The following is a 9,756-nucleotide window of genomic DNA, read 5'->3' as shown; positions in this document are numbered from 1 at the left end:
TACAATTTACAATGGCAATATTTAATACTACTCTTCCAGAGAAGCAGAGAGAGTGGTTTGTTTATGCAGAGAAGGTGAGTGGTTCATTTATGCAGATAAGCATTAGCTTGTGGTTGGAAGAGAAGTGTACATTATATTATTGTAGATATTACATTATGTATTTTACGCAGAATTAAGAGAAGTAGGAAAAAAATATATGTATTGTAAGTTAAATGTACTACTAGTAGCTATAATATATATTTATAAACAATATTTTTAATAAACTTCTCTATGTTCCCGCCTTTACACACGAGTAATTTAACTCTCGTAAAGGTTATATGAGTATTTCTCAAAATAAATGTACGTAACGAAAATGTAGTTACGAAATAGTGTTACGAAATAGTCATAAGACGTAACTAAATAGTAAACATAAGGCTTGTTTACACAATGGCAAATTTTATTTTACTTTTTTTATTATTTATTCAATTTAATTAGTTGTCGTCTTTTTTAAATGTAAGTAATTATCCTTTACTTTTTATTTATTGTACATACTACAAACATACATAAACTCACGACCCAAATATTTGTATTTTGTTAAACCAAAGGGGTTTAAAAAAAAACAAGGGAGTATAAATAAATGTTTTTAATCAAATTATCAGCTCCCAAATTGAAGTACCTAACACAATATACAACAAATCTTAAGAAATTAAAGAACAGGCACTGTTTAAACTATTAAAAATTTAATAACATACAATTATTTAGTTTGAATCACTATCCATTAGCTTTTATAAATTTCTTCCTCATCTTTATAATAATTGAAATCTTTCCGAGACAAATTTGGTCAGTTTTTCAGTCTTTGGTTTATCACTCCGCTTTGGCGCATGAATATAGTCATTTAGTGATAGAGATTTAGAGATAAGGCCCTTACAAACCACTTTCTTTTTTGTATGTATATATTCCAGTTTTTCGTTTTTAAGATAGTCACTCCACATCAGAGGCGGATTAACTGTTGAGAGCGCCCTAGGCAAGCACCTCATCGGCGCCCCTCTAGCGACCACATATTATAAATTTGAACAAGTACCTAAAGTAGCCGAATTTGTAGTTAGGTGGGTTTTACGTGAAAATAAAAATTTCGTGGGAGGGGGGGGGGGGGTGGCTAGAGAATTTCAAGAAAACAAAATTTGTCCCGAAAAAAAAATTCATGGGGGAGGGGGGGGGGATGGCTAGAGAATTGTTTAAAATTGATGTTTTTATGTTTTTACGTGAAAATTATGTTTTTAACTTGACTCTGAAGTAGCCCGACCAGTCGCCTTTTAGATTTTTTCAGCGCCGATTCTCGTTCTGAGTAGCCTAAATGGCGATATATCGCCCTCGTTGGCAACACTGCCAGCTATCTTTTTTTTACATACCAAGTTTCATCACAATCGGTTCAGTAGTTTTTTTGCATGAAGAAGTAACATATACCTCTACAAACACACACATATACACTTTCGCAGTTATAATATTAATAGGGATAATTAATAAAACATAAAAAATTTAAATGATCAATTATTTATGTAAAGGAATAAGTACTCACTAATAAGTACCTACCTAGAAATGCCTAGGATCCCTTTGTGTTTAAATTACGAATTTTATTTTATGCACTTTTCAAATGTCACTTATGTGTTGTCTTGGTTACACTTAAACAGCATTTATTTATGAACAGCATTGTGTACTCGCTATGTGGCTGACTGAGTGACTAATAAAAATAATGTAATTTTTTAATATAAAAAAGGACGACAAATAAACTTTAAATGTCGTTTCTTTGTACTTCAGAGCAACGCATTGTTTTATTTGTCTTATAAAACGATATTTTTAGTGAAGAAAAATGGAAAAGTTACGATTCAAATTTACAGTGTTAGCAGCATTGGGTGGAAAAACCGGTGTGAACTGCATAACTTCAATCGAGTCACCCGATGAACATTTATTTGATATTCCTGATGATTTGAAACTTGCAAGAAAACACACCGCCATAACAACTACGGACGTTTTTACTAAAATTCAGAATTCTCTAAAGAAAAACATCAAACACGGAAAATATTTATTAACCGGTATTTCAATGGAAGATGCTCCAAGGAACTAGCATCATTGATCCCCTCGGCACCGGTGCATAGTCGGGAAACACGCCAAACGCGCGCCCAACATATGTACACGGTTGACATTTGTCATGTGACAAATGTCAAACGGGTTGCTTCTACGACTCGTTATTGTGTTCAACAGCTCGGCTGTGGAACGATTTGCCGGGCTCTGTGTTTCCTCCTTCCTACAACATGGGACATTGTTTTTGTTAAAAAACGTGAGATTTTATCTTCATATATTCTCTTACTCAATGAAAAATCTGCATTTTGATTTTGATTAAATCCATTAATTGCAATGTATTCTTGTGTTTCGTTATTGATATCCCACTTGACTGGGTCACATCCCACGATAAACAGTCTATTTTGCGACTGCCTCACAACTTCTACGGCTGACGGAGTAGGCAGCATGGACAAATCGTGTTGTTTAGAACTAGTAGGAATTTCACATTGAATAGACTCGGTAGAAGACGCACTGTGAATTGCGTTAAAAAATTCCGAATCATCACTTTTTAATTTAGAAAAAAATGTCTCAATATGTTTCGTATGCTTTATAATATTTTGATTTTTTTCTTCTTTTTCCTTAGCCTTCCTTTTATAAGCTGCACCACTAGGTTTCTTCTTCAATTCACTCATTATTTGGGTAATGAACTAAAACGCAATGTACTAATTAATTCACACAAATACCGCTGCGAGTACGTAATCAATAGAAGCGCGCGTAACCGGCGACATCCAAGCTGAAAGTGATGAGTGTGACTGTCACCCCGTCATCCGTTCGGAAGTCCGGTGCCGGCCGCTTAGCCCCTGCCCCCGCTGCGCCTTTTGCCCTGCAATCTAGCAACGCCCGCGAACGAATCCACGAGCGAGCGGCCTTCTATTAAAAAATCATGCGATGGAGGCATGGAGGAATAATCAAGAAGGCGAGTATGCTTTGGAAGCTCTGCATCTCTACAGAAGTAAATAATCTTTTATATTGTGTAAGCAGGTGCATACTTACTTACAAAATTAAGTTTATATATATATTTTTTTTTAATTCTAGGGGCGCCCGCCGGCGCCCCTTTGTAACTGGCGCCCCTAGGCACGTGCCTACTTTGCCTTAGGGTTAATCCGCCACTGCTCCACATGGTTTATCTTTGATTTTGTTAGAATCTTCATTTTCACTATTCATATTTTCAATATCAGCGTTATTTTCTATGGCATTATTATTTACTATTATAACATCTTCGATTTATTATATAATCCAGTTTCAATGGGAATAGCATCATTATTAGTCTTAGTTTGTTTATGCAATAATATTTTCAGAATATTCACTTGCCTTTTCATCCGATTACAGCACTGTCTTAAATTCTTATTTCGACTTTTTAATCGAGTATTTTCTTCAGTCAGCTTTTGTAGTCTTTCCTTTAGGATTTTTTTATTATTTTTTCTACGTTCAAATGTATTATTGTCTTGTGTCGTAGGATTAGCCTTTTTCTTTCTTTCAGCCCTTTTATCATTGGCTTGTCTCCACTTTGCCCGTAGCTCTTCTTTTTCTTCTTCTGTAAGAATTTCTTTTTTTATTTTTGATATTTTCTATAACTTTTGTTAAATGTTTAATTCGGATTTCCTCATATTTATTTGTATTTTCCTTTTTCAGTCTTTCTCTGTAAGCGTTTTGCCTTTTGGCATTGGTTTTTGGGGGCATTCCTAAAAAAAATTATGCTGTAGTTATGGTTTTATCAGAGTAAATAAAAATAAACTTATATTTAAATAAGCTTTTATAAAAAACTTAAGGCACTTATAAATATTGTATAGAGCGCCTGTAGAACGGATAGTGTGTATGAGTGCCTCAAGCTTATTTAAAATAAAACCAGTATTGGACGGCTCAGCTTGATCTTCAAGTACTTGTCATTATGTATAATGCCATATAATCGCGATGATAAAACATACAAGTCCGACGACACCTGTTCTGCCATTGACCATCAGGAATTTCCAGCGCATCCTATGTATTACAACCTACCTACTTTCCAGCGCCATCAACAGATCTGCTCTATGGTATAATAAATTTTATTTTTTTCCTATTATATCTAAATACATAATGTATATTTGTGCATTGTGCATAATATATTACATTATTACTAAACTTACATAAGACTTTCATAAAAATGCTAGACACACTTACAATATACTTACTTTTCTTAATCACGTTGTAACTGTGTACACTCAGCTTTACATTGAACTTTTTCGTTACGTTACGAAATTCATAACAAACGTTACGAAATTGTAATAAGAATTTATGTTATAAAAAGTCAATGGTTTGATAAAATTTAAAAGTGTTAATATGTAAGCTTAGCAATGTTCGTACCGCACATGTTACAAAAAGATAAGTAGAAAAAGACTTACCGTTTTGTGAAAAAAGGCTAAAATATTTTCTGTTACGAAATAGTGGTCCCACTAAAGAAACACGTTATTACTGATTTTAACAATTAATGTTATGGCGGAGAAGTCAGACCAATAATTAATCAGAAAGAGGCTAGTGTTTCCCATGTTAAATTTTACAAATGGGTTAAAAAATTACGGTGGAAGTACTAATAAAACGTAACTAAAGAGTAGTTACTAAAAAGTAAATGGTGATGTCTCACTTTGTTTTTTGTGCATAAATTATTAATTTATTATGAAACCCCATAGAAAATTACCCTTTTACAGAAACTACATTTAATTAAGACCCTAAAACTTACAAAAAATCACATATTGTAACGTTATTATCGCATTTTATGAAGTATAAACAAATGAGGTGGGTAGGGTGGCAATTTTATTTTGTATGGAAGGTAAAAATCGATATTTTTTAAAAAATTAAAATATTTGTGAATTAATACGATTGTAATGTTTATTTTTCGATATTTTAAAGCCTAATATTTATTCTACAAAATGGTGCATATTTTTTTTGTATGATTAATTAAAAACATGTGAAATTTTTGAACTGTTTGTAGGCACACTTTATTTTTCCAAAATGTACACTTTTTTTGAGAAATACTCATATATTGTATACATATATGTGTTTTTACAGTTTTTTAATCAATGTTGCAGGCTTAATTACTCATGATTATGTTACATATGTATGTATACAAAAACTAACAAAAAAATTTTTAAAAATATGTAATTAGTTTCTGGAATAAAGACCACTATTATTATCTTTTCCGATTTTATGTCCGGGTTTAATCTTCCCCATAGGAAAAACTAAACCCTTCCACACACTTTTCTACAAATGATCATCTAGTCAATCAACATTATAATTATCATCATATTATTACAAAATAAATACAAAACAATACAAGAATAACACGTCAACTCACCAGAGATCAAATGGGAAAATAATTCACCGACTCCAGATATTTTCATATAAGAGGGTTCGGCTCGGTAGAACTCCTAACTGGGCCTATAAATCCTACTGATCCCTCAACATCAATATTTAAAAAATCTTTCGTTATCCTGCATGTATTTAAAATGACTGATTTTTGCATTTTTATATATAAATTTTTTTATAGATCTAATACGCCTAAATTTTGAATGAAAGAGCTAGGTATAATGCCAGTAGCCGAAATAACGAATGGTAATATTTGTATAGTCTGAGAATGCTAAATTCTTTTTATCTCATTTCCTAAATCTGTGTATTTTCTTATTTTTTCATTAACAGATTTTTTAATATTACAGGAATTTGGAATAGCGACATCAATGATATAAGTTATTTTTTTTAAATTTTGTCATGTAAAACTATATCGGGTCTATTATGACTAATTGTTAGGTCTGTTAGTATAGTTTTATATTAATATATTTTATAAATTTCGTTTTCTAAAAATGAATTTGGTTCGTATTCATAATATGGTATTATACTACGGCAGTCAATCAAGTTATGTTTAATTACCAAACATTGGTGAATTATTTTTAAAACTTGATTGTGCCTAAATGTATACTCGGACGGTGCTAATATAAAACATCTCGATATAATATGTTCTATAGTTTCCGGAAAAGCCAAACATTTTCTACATAAATCATCAATTTGATTTGTATCTTTGATTATATGCTTCCTATAAATTTTTAGTATTAATGACTCTGTCCTGAATGGCAAACATAAATCCTTCTATTTCTGCGCCCAACTCTCCAATACTCAACCATTTGTTTGACGAAAAACATACGTTTGGTTGAGATAATTGAAGTGTTTTGCTTGTAAAATTTTATTTGACCATGAATCTAATAATTCCTGGTTGGGATTTATAAAAACGTTTGCATTCTCGTCGTATAAATTTAAAGGTGTAATGTTTCTATCTGCCTTGCAAATTATTTTGTGCATTTCTGAGGTATGAGCTTTCCTATGGAAAAAATTTCTTAGAATTTCTACCTGAATATGTTTATTTTGACTATACCTCTACCTCCTAAATTTCTTTGTAAATTAATTCGTTCTATAGATGAAATTTCGATTTTGGCAATTAAACTTTGTTAGCGTAGTTCTAATTAATCGTTCTAAGTTATCTAAATCTGTATTGGACCATTTAATTATGCCAAATGAGTACGTTAATAGAGGTATTGCCCAAGTATTTATTGCTTTTACTAAATTTTTAGCAGATAGATTGCATTTTAAAATTTTCCTGATCCTAGTTTGAAATTTAATCCTAATATAACTTTTAATACTAGTATGGTCTAATCTATTTGATTGTGGGTATCCTAAATACTTATAAACCTCATCCATTTTCATACTAGTAATTTGGAAATTTCTAAATATACTCTCGTCCCCATCTACAATTAAAAAACATAATTATTGTTAGAAAATAATTTCCCTCAGGGCCTAGGTCATCTTTTGCTGTGTGGAGGGTCTTTTTTAAGGAAAGGAAGGACAGGAAGTTCTGAGAAGGTAAAAGGAATGAGGATTGGGAAGGAATCTAGGGATTAGTATGTCCAGGAGTGACGGACATATGAATATATCCCTCCTACTACAGCGCAAGGCTATGGGTCGAGAGACCAGTAGGAGAGGCCAAAGGGTCTCCCCAAACCAGCCTCTCACTACGACCATATCAACTTACTTATAACTGTATCATACTATAGCTGAGAGCTATCAACATTATCTTCATTTTCTTAATGCATGTTTTTTGGATGCTATCTTTATGTATGATTGCAAGATTCTAACCGAACTAAAAGCAATCTAGACAGTGTCTTAGATAAATATATCCATTTTTATTTTTATGTGCGACATCTATTGACTTTTCTATAAATCTAGGATGAATATTTTATAATTATATTTTGAGAGTCGTTAATATTGTCTTCATCAAATATTACAATTTTTGAATTTACTCATAAGTTATTCCAACTTTTGAAAATTTATTATTTTTCAGTCGTAAAGCTTGTCTGCAGCAAAACCGTTTTCAAAAACTTTTGTTTCATGTTTCTACTTTCATTTTATTTTTTTGCTTGAGCTGCTCTTTTCATTCACACTTTTACTTTTACAATAGCTTCTTAATATTTATGTAGATTAAAAGATATGATAAAACTTTTTTTGTCATGTATATTGTCAATGTCATTTTTTGCTTCGTCTATTTTTAAATTACAATTTTAATACATTGTCACTAGTACGCCTAATTTTCTTTAAAGATAATGATAAAACTCTTTTCCATACAATTATCCCACTGACAAAGCGATAAAAAGTAACTAATTCAATAGATGTAGCGCCCTTAATATGATTTTTCAAACAAACGGCTCTTTACAAATAATATTTATTCATTTCTATAATTACCTTGTTTAGCACAAATTACCTACCTACATACATACTTTTACCTTTTTTATCTCGGTGTTGCCATTTAAAACAATTAAAACTATTGCAGCGCCCTCCATTATTTTCTTTTTTTATTTGTCAGACCGTACACCTCGATAGATTTTCTGGTATCACATGCTTCAAAGTGCCTCATTAACTTGTACTTGGTCTTAGACCCTGATGCCTGAATTACACGTGCCGAGTGCTCGGCTGATATGATCAGTACAGTCAGTAACATACAGTACTGAGCATAGTAGCGGACGAGTGATTCAGGCGAGACAGCGGATAGAAGCAAGGCCCAATGACTCGGTTGAGTAAGTACCCCGTCCACCTACATACTCAAATCGGCCCTTCACTCACTCTCCCCTGATGCCTGAATTACACGTGCCGAGTGCTCGGCTGATATGATCAGTAGTCAGTACCATACAGTACTCAGCCTATTAGCGGACGTATGATTCAGGCGAGACAGCGGATAGAAGCAAGGCCCAATGACTCGGTTGAGTAAGTACCCCGTCCACCTACATACTCAAATCGGTCCTACACTCGCTCTCCCCTCTCTCTTTCTCTTTTTCTCCATCGCAAAACCATGTTAACCTCACTTACAAATCTCAATGAACTGACTCGCCCACTCTTCCAATAAGTTGGTCGGCCGAGTAACGAAGCGAGTGACTCGGCAGGTGTATTTCGGCCCTTAATGGTATAATGAAAGGTGGATAGGAATTAATATTTAAATAAAACTCCATCACTACTATATTATTGCTCAATATTTTATATTTAATTACATAATATATAAAGTCATCATGTCATAATGAAAATGTTTTTCATATAGAATTCATACATGTTAAAAGATTATTGGGTAAGGGTTAATTTTTTTTTTTAAATGTACAAAATGAACATAAGTACCGTCACCTCTAAATATGGCTGTATTTGATTTGCGAACACACAAAGCTCTTAATATCTAAAATATTATTTATTTATAAGTACCGAAATAATGTAATGTTACCCTTTTGAGTAGATACTCAAACACTAAGGTGATTTTTTAAAATTTTACTCAAATCCTGAATATTATATATGTAGTATTTGTATCTTAGAAAATACTGCTAATGATAATTACTGTACATGTTTATTAACTAGTTGAAATAAGTCCAAATTCTATATCGAAAAACTCTTTTTTATTAAACTAATTTTATGGCAACATTATTTTGTTTTCAATTTCGGCCTAAATTATTATTTGCACACATATTTATTTGCTTTCATTATAATATTATCTGTTTCACTTCAAAATTAAATCAATCTATAATATTATAATTTTTAAAAGTGTTGTGATTGTTTTGCATTGTCATATTATATAAACCTATTGCTTAAAACATACATTTTATAGATATTTATCTCTATATTTTATAATTATCTATGATCCAACACTTTCAGACAGTATTAACCCTTTGACTGCGGATAATGAGAGAATGCCCAAAGTAATACAATTTTTGCTTACTTTTGTTGAAATTGATTAAATATTTTGATATACAGTATTCTCTTAGTGATCCGCCGATAATAATGGTCCATGCGCATGCATTCCACGCAAGCATTAAGCTCTGCTCAATTTACCTAATTAGCATTAAAATATTAATCAACTAACCGACGTTTACCCGAAGTTGCTGGAGGTTATCCTTAGGATATAGACTTTTTAAGATATACAATTCCGTAGTACATTATTTGATGTATCTCATAAGGTTTAGCCAGCGTTAACAATGTAGTGCCCGAAAACATATTTTTACGACGTGATTATAAAACATCGACTTTTCTCTGCTTTCTGTAAATATAATATGCATGTATTATATATGTAAACCTTCCGGAAGAAATTATCTAAATTATAGTGAAAACCGT

The sequence above is a fragment of the Hesperophylax consimilis genome, chromosome 28, assembly GCF_061612785.1.
Source record: "Hesperophylax consimilis isolate HC1 chromosome 28, BYU_Hcon_1.0, whole genome shotgun sequence".
Classification (NCBI taxonomy): Eukaryota; Metazoa; Arthropoda; class Insecta; order Trichoptera; family Limnephilidae; genus Hesperophylax; species Hesperophylax consimilis.
This window is presented reverse-complemented; position numbering follows the sequence as displayed.